This window comes from Cricetulus griseus, chromosome 2 (assembly GCF_003668045.3).
Source record: "Cricetulus griseus strain 17A/GY chromosome 2, alternate assembly CriGri-PICRH-1.0, whole genome shotgun sequence".
Classification (NCBI taxonomy): domain Eukaryota; kingdom Metazoa; phylum Chordata; class Mammalia; order Rodentia; family Cricetidae; genus Cricetulus; species Cricetulus griseus.
Genome location: NC_048595.1, coordinates 455,963,610 through 455,980,918, shown reverse-complemented (window position 1 = coordinate 455,980,918; position 17,309 = coordinate 455,963,610). Strand labels below are relative to the sequence as shown.

The following is a 17,309-nucleotide window of genomic DNA, read 5'->3' as shown; positions in this document are numbered from 1 at the left end:
CCTGCCTGGGGGCACCTGCTTCCTTGGATTTAGACAGTGACTTCCTGACATTTGAAGAACATTCTTTCACTTCCTCCTCCTTTGCCTCATTGTCCTGATAAAAGGAAACAGTTCCCCCCTTTGATTCTGCCTCCCTCCTCCCTCTCCTTCTCCCACGTTTCAGATGCCCCTGCAGCCAAAGAGTGCCAATCAATTTCCCTGAGTTCTTTCTAATCATGCTCCTCACAGCCCCTGAGCCTCTGGAATCCCACCTCCTACTGAAGGTGATTCTGATTTCGGTCCTAAGTCAGGAAGGCAGGATGTTTCATGTAAGCTTTGCAAAGAGGAAACCCCATAGGTAGCCTGGGAATCCCTTGCCTGGGCAGCTCCAGGAAAGGGATCAGGAGATCCATCTACAAACAGGAAAAAGTGGGCATGGAGCCACAAAACAGGAAGGCGATGCTTCCCTGGCACCCCCCCCCCCATTGAGCCATGTTCCTCGGGTATGCAGAGGCCCCGGGAGAGGACCAGAGGTAGATGCAGCTGGGCTCTGCTTCAAATTCTTTGTGTCAGAAGGACGCAGAGGAGTCTGTACATGGGAGAGGCTAAACCGAGCTTTACCCTTTGCCGGCTGTCAGCTTTGCTGGTAAATGAGGCACTGAGGGAACAGGAGCGGTTTGATCTTCCTCACCACTCCACACTGAGAGTCAACGTCAACTGTTATCCCTCACAGCTGCCAAGCTTGCTGTACTGTGTTTGCCATACATGAGTTCATAAGTGTCCAGAAGCATGTGTGCCGTGGCTACCTAGAGAAGTGGTTTCCAGAACTGTGTTCTGCTCATTCAGCAGCTGCAGAAGGCATTGGCTGGTCAGTGAGATTTAGTCAAGGCGAACTGTGTCTTCTTCGGTAGGTTGTCTCGGGATCAGGTGTGTTTCTGCAGCTCCAGGAGGGGACAGGGCAGGTGTGGGCCCAGCTGGAGGCTGGCATCATTGATAGCTTTTGCAGAGTATCTCACAAATCTCTTGTTCCCCGGAGCATGCTTGGGAAATGTGGAATTGATGTGCACCTGAAAACCAGCACACATCCACTCACTAAACTCCACAGTGCCGCCCTTATTCTAGGTACACGACGACTAAGTCACTTTTCTGCCTTTGGGACAACCTGGGGAATCTGATGTGACAGAGAGGCGTACCTGTCCCTCCAGCATGGACAGGAGTCTGAGCATCTGCCCAGACTCTGCATTCTGCTTTTCTACAAGATGAACGGTCTGGTTTAAAAATCCAGTGGGGACCCAGGAGGCTCTCACTTCATTATTGACTTGGACCTATGTTCCAGAGGTTTTATAATTTGTGTGATGGTCTTTTAATCTTCACACCGTGTCTCTTCATTTTTTAAACCTTGCCACGTCTCTAAATCTCATTCTCAACTTGTATCTGACATCAAAGACAGGCCCCTCTGCTGTTGTGGACGCTCTCACACCTCTGGCGGCTGCTGCCGCTTGCTTATCAGAGCTGCCTCTTGTAATTTCCTGTTTTTGTTTGGTTTCCTACTTTAATTTTCTTGTATCCTGCTGTATATAAGGAGGAGATGAACTGTGATCATATCATATCCTTCTAAAGGGAAAGATATTGCACACTCACACAACACATACACACGCTCACATGCTCACTCAAGAATACACATGGATGCTGCAGCTACAGCCTAGTGATAGAGCCCTTGCCTGGCATGAGTGAGACCCTGATTGCCTTACTCCAACATGACAATCAATAAATTAAGTGGATAAAGAACATTCCAAAGCACCAATAATTAATTCCATTGAATCGTTGCTGTCCTACGAGTGAACTTTGTGTAACAAAAACATTACCATATTTTCTGACGGTACACCAGTACAAATGAGTCCTAAAGGATTTTACTCCCTTGTCTTCCTTTTTGTATTTTGTTACTGTTATTGCTTGTGGGTAATATAATACAGCTCAGGTGCATAAGCCTCTTGAATGCTGGGATTACAGGTATATGCCACCATGCCCCAATAAAGAATTACCCTCACCCATTTTCTGTAACAAAGATGGAACCAAGGGATTTGTGGGTGGTGAGGAAGTACTCTATCGTTGAGCTGTAGCAGTCTGCTCCTATTTCTTAATGTGATAAAAATTTTATTTTGTTTTGCTACAGAAATGTTTTACTATTTATGTTTCTACTTCTTTACTTTTTAAAGGTTTGTTTTTAATTTTGTGTGTGTGTGTGTGTGTGTGTGTGTGTGTGTGTGTGTGTGTGGTGATCATGGGGGTCAAACATGTCACATGCCTTGAGCTGGTATTGCAGGCATTTGTGAGCTTGCGGATATGGACTAGGAACTAAATTCAGGTCATCTTCAAGAACCGTGCCTACCCTTAACTGCTGAGCCATCTCTCCAGTCCTTGTGTTTCTTCACTTAATTCATTTAACAGCAGAATAAAACTTATAGAAAATGGGTAGGACCCATCTTTGGGTTTTATTTAAGTTCAACACAGCAAGTATGTGAAGACAGGCACACACTCTTCAACTGGGTGTCTAGGGAGCTGACAGGTGACACATCTAACCCTGCCCTTAGGGTTGGTGAGCAAGCCCCTGTCTTTGTTCACACACGGGTGTGTGGTGGCAGCAGGGCTGACTTTGCTCCTTAGTGAAGCAGGGAGGAGATTTTAAGGATGCTGCAGTGTTTGATGGCTTCCTTCTTTGGCAGACATCACCTAGAGGAGGAATTGATGTCAGCCACCACCACGTACAGGCTAATTCCAGCAGTGCGCGCTTGGGGACCAAAGGAAATCACACGCAGTGGCCTAGCCTATCTGGCAGCAAGTGGCTGTCCCCAAAGTGTCCGAGGAGTGTGGGGAAGCAGCATCTGTCTCGTGGTATGTTAGTGAAGAGAACGAGTGACTCTTGAGTCTGTGTCCCAGTTGTAGATATCTGAGCCTTCAGGAAGAGTCTGACGAGAGACGCAGAAATCCAAAATAAGCCAAACACTAGCACAGGGACTTCTCAGTGTGGCAGCAGTTACATTCTGCGGTCACAGGACACCGACTCAATGCCCACAGTTCTCTGCCTTAAGGGATCACCTGGGTCTAGAACACCAACCACTACCCTTTTGCATGAGCTTAAATTTATGAAGGCTCAAGTTGCTTCTTTATAATGGTATCATATTTGCATATAACCCAGGCATATCCTCCTGTGGTCCTAATCTTTAATCCTATCTGGATTACTTAAGAATCATTACTAACACAGTGCCATGCTATGTAAATAGATGCTCTACTGTTACATGCCAAATGAAAGCAGGGTAGGACCGTGCCACTTTGAACATGCCCAAGGTCATGAAATGAAGATAGCATTGGAAGTCGGTGTGTATCTCACACAAAACTAAATTTTCTGTATTGAAATATCTCCCATCCTCAACGGAATTTGTGAATACAGGACCAAAGGGTGCTGGAGGCTTTCCGGCACTGTGCTGTTGCTTGTGTGGTTCCCAGGAGCCGCTAGTCACAGTGTGTTTGGTCAGCCATCAATTCGTGACCTTGCTTATGCTAATCTATGTTATTTCATTAGCACTGAACCTGTAACAACACTACTCCTGTTTCCTGAGTAAACCTTACTTATCACAAATATCTTCCCTATAGGACCCATCACAGCCTCTTAAACTTAAGATCAGTTGCCCACAGTATGTCAACACTACTTTTGGAGCCATTTTAAAATGCGAAGTCACTAATACAAATCTCCCAACTGTGAAAGGCAAAGGCCAGCTTCAGGAGGCTTTTTTTTTTTTTTTCCACACGGAAGCTCATGGGAGACAGCATTGCCTTGCTTGACCTCAGCCAGGACTCTGTGTGTCAGGCAGTTTAGATCTTCGCTACTCTCCGCATGTCCACAGATGACCATTGAAGTGTTGCAAGGATGGATCTCAGGGTGACGTAGAAATTTTAGGGGAGTTGCAAATTTACAGCACAAACAATTGAGTCATAAAGACGGATCATATTTTGCAATAAGCCGGTCCCAAGGAATAAAGAGGTGGTAAGATTAAGTATTGCAATAAAAGCATTCTGCAATAAGGATGACTCTGATTTTTTGTCACATGATCACAGTGTAGATGGGGCTAGAAAAGCAAGGTGAGCAAGCATGGAAGGTGAGCCAGTAAGCAGTGTTCTTTCTGGTCTCTGCTTTAGTTACTGCCTCTAGATTCCTGCCTTAGGCTTCCTTCAGTGATGGAGTACCATTGGGATGCAGAAGCCAAAGAAAACCTTCTCCAACATGCATATGGTCATGGTGTTTTATCACAGCCGCAGAGACCCAAAGGAAGATACAGACTTACACGTGAAATGCATGTGTTAAAAACCAAATGTCCTAGTTAGATTTAGTTGTCAACTTGGCATAGCCAAGCGTCATCTGAGAGGGAAGTCTCATTAAGGAGAATCATTGATGGAATTGGTCTTTGGGCATGTCTGTGGGGGATTATCTTGGCTGTTAATTGATGGCACAGTGGGTGGTACCATCCCTGAGCAAGTTGTCTTGACCATACAGAAAGCTAGCTAAGCTTGAGCCTGAGGGAAGGAGCAGGCAAGCATTGTTCCTGGTGCCTTCTTGAGCTGGATAGTTTTGTCAACCTGACACAGGCTGATATCATCTTAGTTGTAACCTCAATTAAGAAAGTGTCTCTGTTAAATCAGCCTGTGGACAAGCCTGTAGGGCAGTGTCTTAATTAGTTATTAATGGGAGAGGGCCCACCCCATTGTGAGTGGTGCTATCCCTGAGCTGGTGGTCCTGGGTTCTATAAGAAAGCAAGTGGAGAAAGCCAGTAAGCAGCACTCTCCATGGCCTTTGCCTCAGCTCCTGCCTCCAGATTCCTGCCTGGTTTGAGTTCCTGCCCTGGTTTTCCTCAGTGGGCTGCTATTCAGGATATGTAAGCCAAATAAACCCTTTCCTCCCCAACTTGCTTTTGTTCATGGAGTTTCATCATAGCAATAGTAACCCTGATTCAAGTTCCTGGCCTGACTCAGTGATGGACTGTGACCTGCAAATATAAGCTGAAATAAGTTGGTTTTTGTCAGTTCTTCATTATAGCAGTAGAGTGGACCTAGCAAGCAGACAATAGCATGTAACCCAAACCCACCTGATGCTAGGGAACACAGAAGAAAATGGGGGCTGAGGGTGAGACATTAATGTTTAAGTATTACATTTTCTTGGTAGTTCTTTTTATATACAGAAAATTTTGACTTGTGAATTGGATTTTGTTTTACTTTGCACAGCATGTGGTGGTGAGGTCTATAAAGTAATTAGCATTTATTGTTTGGTTTTGGCAGGTTGCAATTATGTGTCTTAAAAACTTGGTTATGATATTCCAAGCCATAGTGGGCTTTTAAAATAACACCTATGCAATAGGATTGAAAACCAGTGGGGCAGGGTTTCTGCCTGCCATTACTAGAGTGGTAGGCACATTGTATTTAGCTGTGACTAAGTATTGCTTTTGACATGAGCTTTCTTGTTAACCAGAGTAATGACAGTGTGCTGAAAAGCCAAGCTGAGAATGGCTCGGAGAACAGATAGTAAATATTTCAGAGTCTGCAGCCCAGACAGTCTCTGTGGCTACTAGTCAGCTCTGTGGTTTTTGTCTGAGAACAGCCATAGCCAAAATGTAAATGCATGAACATGGCTGAGAGCCAATAAAACTTTATTCATGACATTAAAATTGTAATCTCATATCATTCTTCTCTATCGCACAAATGCTGGTATTATTTTGGTTTTCCTCCCACCATTGAAAGCTATAAAATCTATCGTGAGCTTGAAAACAAAGTAGAAACAGGCAGGAGGGCAGATTTGGCCCCTGGAAGTTGTTTGCCAATTCTTGTTTAAAATTTTAAGTGGTTAAAATGATTTCATATGTCAGGTATGGTGGAGCATGACTCTCATCCCTGCACTTTGGGAATAGTTTGTGGTTACAGGCCTGAGAAAAACCACAGGATGTAAAGGGTTCCCACTGCGCACCAGGTCTTAAGAAATACGAGGCTTACTTCCTCTTCCACTTCCCACACACTGTAATAGGGGCTGGATGGAACCCTAAGTCTAGTTGAGAACCCTTCCTGGTTGCCCTTTATCTCTCCAATAATAAGCAGATAAACAAGCTATCAGAGCCCAAAAACATCCTCTTTGTCAGCAGCCCCCTTTCATGTCTCCATGAGTCAGCAAATATCTTAATTCAAAAACCCTCTCACATAACATATGTCATTGTCTACACACCCATCCTTCTTAGTCAAGAACACAACAGTAAAGCCCAAAATACTTGTATTCCGTGTACTGTATGTACACATGTATACATGTGTGATACATGTTGTAGATGTGTTTATACCTGATATTTTCGTAACATGACAAGAATCTATACTTGGAAGGGAAGTGGACCAGATTACATTCTAGTCCTGCTATTACTGTGTGACTTTAGAAAAATTACCTGACCTTTCTGAGTCAGGGTACTCATCTCCAAGTGGTAGACCAGTTGGGACTCATCATGGTTGACTTCAGAAAGCTAGATAGTAAATTTAAAAGATGCCTGGGTTGTAGAAGTATTTCAGTTGGTTAACTAATCAGTCAAAGTTCAAAGTAGGCTTTCTTTTTTGTTGTTGTTGGTTTTGGTTTTCATTTTTCAAGACAGGGTTTCTCTGTATTGCTTTGTAGGTTGTCCTGGAACTCACTCTGTAGACCAGGCTGGCCTTGAACTCACAGAGATCCGCCTGCTTCTGCCTCCTGAGTGCTGGGATTAAAGGCATGAGCCACCAATGCCCAGCTAAACTAGGCTTTCTTTAAAAGACTTGGTTCAGTGCCCTAAAGAAACCCAAGCTTACAAAACAGGACGTTTTCAATATATTCATTTGAGTTTGGTGAAAGTCAACATGCCATGTCTGCAGATCAAACCCTCACCGTGGTCCATTTTCTTTTACAGCTGGTGTCTCCATGTTATTGTTTTCTCTAGTCGAAGTCTTTTCTGGACCCAGGCACAGGGTTTGCAGGCATTCTTGTGGCTGCCTCTGTGTTCTGCATATAACTGCAATGCTTTATGAAAGCAATTCTTGCCCTTTAATAAAAATGGGTTCCACTGACCTAGGCCATCTGCATGCTTGTGACAAAGTTGTGTAACTTGGTCTCTTTGTAAGGCTCCCAGCAGTGGGATCAGTGCTTAACTGGCTTTTGGGAACCTGTCCCCCATGCTGGATTACCTTGCCCAGACTTGACCAAAGGGGATTTGCCATGCTTTGTTCAAGCCCTTGGGATGCCTGCCCCTTTCTGAATGGAGATGGAGGAGGAGTGGAGAGGGATTGGAGTAGATGGGGCGTCAGGGGAGGGAGGGGGAGGGAGGGGAGGGAGGGGAGGAGGGTGGGAGGGAGGGAGGGAGGGGGAGGAGGAAGGAGGGGGAAACTGGTCAGTATGTAAAATAAATGAAAACAATTATTAAAATATTTTTTAAAAGGGGTTCATTATTTGATTGGGATAAAAAAAGGAGCAAAGAGACAAAAATACCACTTTCAACATTGAATCTTCCTTAGGAAGGACTCTGACCAGGAAGGGTATGAACTGGAAAGTTTGCCAGGATGGCAATGATTGATGACGATTAACTTTTTTATGGGAGTCTAACATGTGGGTCCAAAAAGCCCACTGAAGGGGCCCCTGGACATGTTTTAACCCTTTTGTTTCCTAGAGACTTCATAGTGGAGACCTTCACAGGCAAGGTCTCTCTTCCTTGTATCCTGTTGCTTGCTAGTGTAAACCCCAGCTCCTTGGTAGCTATGGTTTGTACTGAAACCATTGTGCTGGGTGGAAGCTTGGCAATATGACAGATAAAGATCATACTTTCAAAGCTAGAAGACACCTCTTTGAAAAGTACACTTGATGGGCTGAAGAGATGGCTCAGACATTAAGGGTGCACACCACTGTTCTTGCAGAAACCTGAATTTGCTTCCCAGAACCCATGCAGCAGCTCACTACTGCCTGGGACTCCAGGGCTAACTAACTCTCTTCTGCCTTTTGTGAGCACTGTGCTCACATACACACATGTAAGTACACATACATTTGCAGACACACATGCATATATAGACACACATACATATGTAAATACACATACATATGTAAACACACATTACATGTGTGAACATATGTAAACACACACATATAAACATTGCCAAAGTTCAGTTCTTCTTGTTTCCCATGGTTGACTTCAAGTACCTCATTGCTAAATCTCCACCTTTGTTATGTGTGTTCTGAAAGTCTGGGTCACAGCAGAGGCAGCCTGCTGGAGGGGCCTGGCCTTACTTAAACCTTTCAAAATCCATTTTGTTACTGTTTTGAAATCAGGTCTTGCTCTGCTAGACTCCAGACTGAACTTACATTCCTGGACTGAAGTGATTCTCCTGCCTCAACTTCACATGTAACTTGGACTCCAGGTGTTTAGACTCTGCTCAAAGTCTCTTCTACAGCAAGAGTGGCAGTGCTCCTAGGTACCTTGTGATAGATGATGGTGTCAGTAGTCAGAACCTTATGCGGTCACATAGTTACACTTTTATTTATTCATTTTTGTATTTATTTATGCATTCATTTATTATCAAAGAAAACATAATATAAAAGATAAAAACACAAATGAACACATTAGAATTGGCCAAAACAGACGGAAGGAAAAGAACCCAAGAGCAGACATGAGAATCAGAGACCCAGCTCATTCACACACCCTGGGTCCCGTGAGACACCAGCCTGGAAGCCATAGGATGCACATGAAGGGCCCTATGTAGACGCCTGCCTGCCCTGTCCATGCTGCTTCTGTCTCTGTGAGTTCACAGGAGCTGTGGGCATGTTCATTTAGAGGGACTTGTTTTCTTGGTGTCCCCCAACCCCTCTGACTCATACACTCTTTCTGCCTCCCTCTTCAGGGTTTCCCAAGCCCTCAGGGGAGGGATTTGATGGACACATCCCATTTAGGGCTGAGAGTTCCCATGTCTCTCACTCTCTGCGTAATGTCTGGCACGGGTCTCTGTATTTGTCTCCATCTGCTGCACGAGGGACATTTCTCTGACTACAGCAGAGCATGGCACAAACCTGAGTATGCTGAATGTCATTAGGAGTCATTTATTACTACTTTAAAAGTATTTTTAGAACAGAAGTATTCTATTCTGCCCTGCGTTTCTGGCCTATCTACTGTCAGGTCCATGGTCCCCAGGCAGTGTTGAATATGGGTTCCATCTCATGGAGCAGGCGTTAAGCCAAATTAGATACTGGTTGGTTACTCCCATAGCCATTGCACTATCATATCTTGCAGGCAGGACGCCATTGTAGACCCAAGAGCTTGGACTGGGGTGGTCTGCCCATTTCCCTTTTGATAGTGTGCACAGAACTTTCCTATACCAAACATGCTAGCATGTAGGGGTGAAGGCACCAAATCAACTTTGCCATGTCATCAGCAATGGGGCCTTGTTGTTAGTTTATGGAAAGCAACTTACAGTCTTGGCAGCAGCCTGGGTAGTTTGGGTGTTCCATGGAACCCAGTTGGTCGACACCATAATTAGATGTAACCCAATCCTAATACTGGAAGATTCCATTTGGTAACAAGAGATGTCCAGTTGGGCTCCATCTCCCCCATTGTGTGACAACTTCATTTAGATTACCTTCATCTAAGTATGTGTTTTAGGAAGTCCCTACTACATTTGGTTTTTCATACTACTGCTCCAATGGTTCTTAATTTTAGTTGTCTCTCTCTATACAGTTCCTCTCTCATTCCTCTCTCTCCGTTCCCCTTCCTCACTTGATCCTACTGTTCCAGTATCCTCCGTTCTATCCCTTTCCTAGGGAGGCTCTCTGTGTCCCTTGTTCTATTTCTCTACTCTGTGGCTCTATGGATTATAGCTTGGTTATCATTGACTTAACAGCTGATATCCTCATATAAGCAAATATTTCTCTTTCTGAGCCCTAGTTACCTCACAAGAGATGATTTTTTTTCTGCTTCTATTTATTTACCTGCAAGTTCCATGGTTTCATTTTTTTAATGTCTGAGTAATACTCCATTGTGTAAATGTACCATGTTTTCCTTATCCAATTTTCAGTTGAGGGAAGCTAGGGAGTTTTCAATTTATGGATATTATGAATAATGCAACAGTGAACATAGATGAGCAAGTGTCTCTGTGGTAGAATGAAGTGTCCTTTGGGTATATGCCCAAGAGTGGTATAGCTGGATCTTGAGTTAAATCAATTCTCATCTTCCTGAAAATCTACCACACTGATTTTCATAGTGGCTATACAAGTTTACACTCCCACTAGCAATGGAGGAATGTCCCGCGCAATCGCCTCGCCAGCAAGAACGACATAGGACATTTGGATCCTTCTGTAGTAAAGCTTTTAATGTGTCTTGAGAGGAGAGCATAAGCTTACCAGAGCGGAGACCCCGAGCCAAGAATCCCGTCCCCTAATAAAGGCTGGCAACTGCCGCCTGGGACGTGTCACCCTATGATTGGCTGCAGCTCATTGGACCATGACGCCACGGAATAGGCAGAGATCAAGGAATGGAAAATTACCCAGCGCCTGCGCACATTAACTTTACATTCGGTGCCTGCCGGATGCAGGCGCCATCTTGTAATGGAGAATGCAGGGATGGCTCCCTACATCTCCCCCTTTTTTATTAATTAATGATAAGGCTTCATATTTTTACAAGCAAATAGGTCACCCATATGTTGAGGGATAGAGGCAGAGGTTGTACCTTCCCAATCAAACATTAAGACTGTGTACAAGAGTCGCCATTAGGCTGTTAGCTTGACCCGAAGCGCTCTCGACCTGTCCTCTGCCATTTTTCTGGGAAAGGGAGACTAGGGCAGGCAACCCTTATGCAGGACAACATGCCTCCCAGAGAAGCCTGCATACTGGGCAACTCTCTGTGCGATGCCTTGCTCGACATCCCTCATGGGCTGCTCAAACCAGACACTCTACCCTGTGCAATGAGCCTAGGCTCCGGGTGTGCAAGAGCTGTCTGGCCGGCGGCCTATTGCTTAAGCATAGTTAGCCAAATATCAGTGGAAGCCCCTTGTTCCAAAGCTACAAGCGCTTGGGCGATAACCACCTTGTCTCTCTTAGTTTGAGCCCTGAGCCTACAGACCAGCCAGAGAAGCAACACCAATCCGCAGCAAACGGCTGCACCAAACAATCCCATCCCCACCCATTCCTTAAAATAGGAGACAGCTGAAGCGATCTATGATGATAATCTCTCTGTCAAGGACAGGAGTTAATCTGGATAATAGCGGCTCTCAACTCCCGGGGAGAGGGTGGAGTTCTGACTTTTGAGGGTCCGAAGGGGCTCTTTGGGTGAGTCTTTCCGGGATCCACAGGGGATTCTCTTCATCCTGTGGAAAAACACATATAGCTCCCCTGGATCTTATGAGAATAGGATCCGGGCCTCTCCAAAGACCAGTTAAGATATCTTTTTATTTTACCATTTCCTTTGGCCTTTTAGGTTCTGAGGTGTGGCGCTTGGCCGCAGTATGGCCCCGAGCGTCAATGTTTATGAGGCTTTCCCCAGGCATTCCAGGCCTCTAAGCAAGGTTGAATCACATGCACAGCCTTTCCCCTATCAAAGACTGGGAAAGCCATCTGCAATTTTCTCCACTCCTCTAATGGTAAAAAGGAGTCGGTACCAAATAATGGGGGTGCTGATGGAAGTACACCCGCTGGATTAACAGGTCTCTTAAATTTACCGGGGTGTGACCTGTTATCCCCTATTTTCTCTCCCTCCTTTTTTGTTTCTTTTTCACCTAGCTGAGCTGTTTCCCCAGTATTTAAGACTTCATCTCCTGAGCTTTCAGAGTCATCAGAGCTATCAAGATTTAAAGCTTTAATCTCATTTATAGAATCATCTAACAAATATTCTCCCTTGTCATTAGACACCCCGGGAGGTCCTTTTTCCTTTTTCGTTGCCGTTTTGTTTTTGTATACATTCCCCTGTCATTAGACACCCCGGGAGGTCCTTTTTCCTTATATTTTATTGTTGGGCGCGCCCCATCTCTCACTACATTCGGTTTCTGACATGTAATTCTGGACTTCTTTAAGATTGCTACAATAGTGAAAAAGATCAACAATCCCAAGCCAAAGTCCAGAAAAGACATACCTCTCCGAATTTACCACCCTGCAGTTCTGAATCCGCCCCATCCGAGGGGTCTTCGCGGTGCCAGCGATGTTAACAAGTTCCCGGGTTTCGGCACCAGATGTCCCGCGCAATCGCCTCACCAGCAAGAACGACATAGGACATTCGGATCCTTCTGTAGTAAAGCTTTTAATGTGTCTTGAGAGGAGAGCATAAGCTTACCAGAGTGGAGACCCCGAGCCAAGAATCCCGTCCCCTAATAAAGGCTGGCAACTGCCGCCTGGGACGTGTCACCCTATGATTGGCTGCAGCTCATTGGACCATGACGCCACGAAATAGACAGAGATCAAGGAATGGAAAATTACCCAGCGCCTGCACACATTAACTTTACATTCGGTGCCTGCCGGATGCAGGCGCCATCTTGTAATGGAGAATGCAGGGACGGCTCCCTACAGAGGAATGTTCCCATACTCCACGTCCTAGCCAGCATGAGCTGTAACTTGTTTTATTGATTTTAGCCATTCTGACAGATACAAAATGAAATCTCAAAGTAGTTTTGATTTTCATTTCCCTGATGGCTAAGGATATTGACCATTTAAGAGTTTCTTAGCCATTTTAATTTCTTCTTTTGAGAATTCTCTGTTTAGATATGGACCCCATTTTTAATTGGACTATTTGTTTTCATGGTATCTAGTTATTTGAGTTCTTATATTATCCTTTCATTGCATGTATAGTTGGTATAGAATCTTGTCCCAGCATGAAGACTGCTGCTTTGTCCAAATGGTGGTGTCTTTGCTGTGTAGAAGCTTTTCAGTTTCATGATAGCTCATTAATTAATTGTTGATCTCAGTGCCTGGCTAATGGTGTTCTGTTCAGAAAGTCTTCTTCTGTGCCAATGAGTTCAAGGCTATTGCCCACTTTTTCTTGTATCAGGGCCAGTGTATCTAGTTTTATGTTGAGGTCTTTGGTCCATTGGAATTGAGTTTTGTGCAGGGCGATAAATATAAGCCGATTGCATTCTTCTACATGCAGAGATCCAGTTTGATCAGCATCATTTGTTGAAGATGCTGTCTTTTTACCATTGTATATTTCTGGCTTCTTTATCAAAAATCGGATGTTCATGGGTGTATGGGTTTATATCTGTGCCTTCATTTTGAGTCCATTGATCAATGTGTCCACTTTAGGGTCAATACCGTACTCTTTTTTTGTTATTATTATTGCTATATCTCTGTAGTACAAATTGAAATCAGGGATAGTGAATTCACAGCAACTCTTTTATGATTCAGGAATATTTTAACTATTCTGGGTTTTTTGTGTTTCCATATGAAGCTGAAAATTGCCTTTTCAAGGCCTGTGAAGAATTGTGCTGGGATTTTGGTAGGGATTGCACTGAGTCTGGATTGCTTTTGATGGGACAGCTGTTTTTACTGTATTAATCATACTGACCCATGAACATGGGAGCTCTTTCCATTCTGTGTCCTCTTCAGTTTCTTCAATGTCTTAAACTTTTTATCATACAAGTCTTTCACTTGCTCGATTATAGTTACCCCAAGGTATTTTATATTGTTTGAGGCTGTTGTGAAAGGTGTTTGTTCCCATATTTCTTTCTCATTCCATTTGTGATTTATATTTGGAGGGCTACAGATTTTTGTAAGTTAATTTTGTATCTAGCTACTTTGTTGAAAGTGTTTATCTGTGTGTTGAGTGTTTTGATTATTATGTGCCAAGGGGACTTCCTTTTTCTGGTCTAATCTATTATCTATTTGCTTCTTATGCCTTGATAAGCATCTCCTTTAGGTTAGGGATATTTTTCTCCTGTGATTCTGTTGATGATATTTTTTGTGCCTTTGACCTGGGTTTCTTTTTCCTTTCTCTACGGTGTGCAGTTATGTTCAGATAATAACACTATATCAAATTTAAGACATTATGTGTTGACGGCTGCATGAGACATTCTCTCATATATTTCCTGTGATCATGTAAACAAATATAGTCTTTACAAAAAGCAACCTGGAATTGTATATCATGAATCTTTAAAACTTTCATAATATTTAACTTCAAACTCTATGATGTAGGTCAAGGTTGTGGTAGGGTTGCTGGGCTCTATTAGAGACATATTGTCCTGGCTGTTACTTTATTTTTACACTGGTGTCTACACAACTGGGTTTGGGAAGATTGTAATGCTAGCTATAGATGTCTGGTCTTGTGTTTGTTGGGGTGGGTGTTTTGTTCCTTGGTTTCTATTGCCCTTTCTGGTTCTTAAGAGAGTGTGGTGGTTGTGTGTTTCTTGGTAGGAAATTCTTCTGGGATCCCTGTAGGTGTGGCCACTGAGGGTTCAGATAAAAATGTGGTTCTAGGTATTGGGAGCTGACAGAAATGAGGGTGTGCTAGGTGGGGGTGCTGACGGGGGTCACAGGACAGAGGAAAGAGAAGTGTTCCACCATGGTCTGCTCAGCCACCTGGGAACGGAGGCAGAGGCTGAGGCTGAGGAGAGACCTTGGCATGTGTTCTGCTGCAGAGCTGAGGATAAGACTGGAGGATGGACTTAGAGAAATGGAGAAAGAGATGAAGATCTGTGCTTAGCTTTCCTGGCTGGAGTGGTGTGGCTTCCCAGGGAGTGCCTGATGCAGTTAGGGACCAGGAGAAAGCAGTAAGTTTGTAAGGGAAATTCTGTGTGATCTGCTGAAGACGGGAACGAGGAGGAGGGAAACTGAAGCAGGTGGTTTGCTGCAGAGCTGAGGCTAAGACCCGGGAGCTGCTTTTGGAGGACAGGAAAGAGAGAGGAAAATGTGCAGCCAGCCTACCTGCTTCCCTGCATGGAGTGCATGGCTGTCACTTCACGGAGCCACCTGGCAGGTCTTTGCAGAGTCTGCTGTGTCACCTCTGGGGCTGCAGCTGCTGACTGTTAGCCAGACCTGCTTTGGGGACCTCAAATGATTTTCTTTTGCCTGCTTTTGAAATCCATTTGTTGTCCCTCATTCGTGCTCTTACAGAACTTAGATGTAAAGAAATAAATTTCCCTGGTCCCACTGCAGGAGTATCCAGGCAGCTTTTCCTTTCTGTTGGATCATCAGCAGAACACAACACATTAAACTTATGAGCAGGACAGAGTTTTATTTCATCTCTGTTCTTCTGAGGGGCCCCTCTCTCCCCCATATGTGTTATGTTTTATTATCAGGGTTTCTGGTGCAGAGCTGTGAGCCTAGGTTCCTGGAATTTCGTTTTTGCAGTCTGGACCCTTGCTTTTAGCATTTCCATCTGGGGTTCTGTGGGTTGCTGTCTCTGGTTTTGCATAAATACAAACAAAGCAGTCTTAGGAGCCAAGGTTTTGCTCAGTGTGCGAGAATGAGAGCATAATAACATTTGGAAACAGATGGAGTTGGAGATTCCTGAGACTCACTGCATTGCTTCAGACAAATATCCAGGCTACTCATCCTGCTGAAATATAAAATTCCTGAAAATTTTCCCTTTTAGTAACATTTTAATTAAAATATTCATATAATATATTATGGACTATGCTTTACATAAACTGATATGTTTGTGGGGTGTTACCTGCATAGAGCATGCAATGTGTTCTTAGTAAATAGTTGCATAGTTGCTTTTCAAACTAAAATGCTATATGATCAGAGTGGCACACAACAGTAAAAACTAATGGAGATACTCCGTTGACAAGGCACCCAGTTTCCCCAAGTGGGAATAATTTGCCAGTTATGGTCTGATATCAAGACTGGATATTGGCATATTGGAATGTTCAGTGCTTATTATGACTTCTGCAAGCTTTCTAATACTTGCATTTCCCTGCATGTATGCACATCATACACACACATAAACACTCATATATACACTCATACACACACTTACACAAATCCACACAGTCTCTCTCTCTCTCTCTCTCTCTCTCTCTCTCTCTCTCTCTCTCTCTCTCTCACATACACACACACACACACACACTTAATTCTATACAATTCAGTTACCATGTTGGTAGAAACTGACAGAGGCTTAGGTTGCCCTTTTCAAAGGCCACCCACCTCCTTCCTGCCACTTCTCCCATGTCCCTTACTCTTGGCATCTGGCTTCTGTTCCTAAAATCTGACATTGCGTGGAATCAGATGGGTGTAATCTTTTAGTACTGGCTTTTTTTTCAATCCAGCACAGTTCCCTGAAGAATCACTCATGCTATTGATTGTGACTGTATTTAGCCCTTTTTCATTCCTGAGTAGCAGTCTGTGGTGTGCTGGGCCAGTCTGTGTAATCATTCATTAATTAAAGCACTTCTCAGGTGTCTGCATGCTGGTTTTTGTGAGTAGAGCTGTGCGCAGGCTTTTGTGTGATGGAAGTCTTCATTTCTCTAGACTAAAAAGAGAACTGGGTTGTGTTGATGCCTTCAGATAATTGCTTAGCATAAGCAAACTGGTAGCCTTTTAACTTCTTCTGCCCCTTTGGGTCTTGTTTTCTCTAAGGATGAATCTCTTTCAAATGTGCTGTTCACTCCCAGAGGCTCACATCATCAGTTTCTTCATTCTCTGCTTCTTGCAGGACGGGGCAGTGACTTAAAACTTTTTCTACCTCCGTGGAAGACAGTTTATCATTCCCCTTTGAATCCCGGCATCTTCCTCTAAGTTTCAGATGATCCCTTCTCCATGTGAATGGGAGTGGTTTTCCTGTCCTCCAAGCAATCTTCTGTAACCAGGCCATGACTACTTTTAGTGCCTGTAGGACCCAGTCATGATCATGACCATTGTGCCTGTAGGACCCAGTCATAATCATGTCTACCTTTGCATGTGACTGACTTTTGTGCCCATAGGACCCAGTCGTGATCATGTCTACCTTTGCACATGTATCACCCTCCTTATAGTGTTAGCTCACCTCTTCCCGCTGCTTAACACTGACTCCTCATGGGCTGCAGCCCAGGCATATGCCTGTCTAGCGGTGCTAGGCACTATTATCTGCACAGTTAAACGTGGTAACGTAGATAGCAAAAACTGAAGAAAGGCAACCATGGTTCCTGACTTACTTCGGTAAGGATAAGTAGAACAAAGCAGTTGCCACTGTGGTGGAAAAGAAGCTGAGAAGGGGGTGCCTTCCTTCCAGGCTTCCTGTAACCCCCCTTTTCCATCTGGACCCCCAGCCTGTGAGATGGTGCCACCCACATTTAGCATCAATGTCCCAGTTACTATTCCCTCTCAAGAAACACCCCCACAAAGCCCT

At 44.2% G+C, this 17,309-nt stretch overlaps 1 protein-coding gene across 4 annotated transcripts in view; it reads left to right on the top strand.

Moving 5' to 3' along the window:
* Ptprm (protein tyrosine phosphatase receptor type M) overlaps window positions 1–17,309 on the top strand; it is a 677,957-nt gene that overhangs the window by 257,106 nt on the left and 403,542 nt on the right. The gene's annotated exons all lie outside the window — the stretch shown is intronic.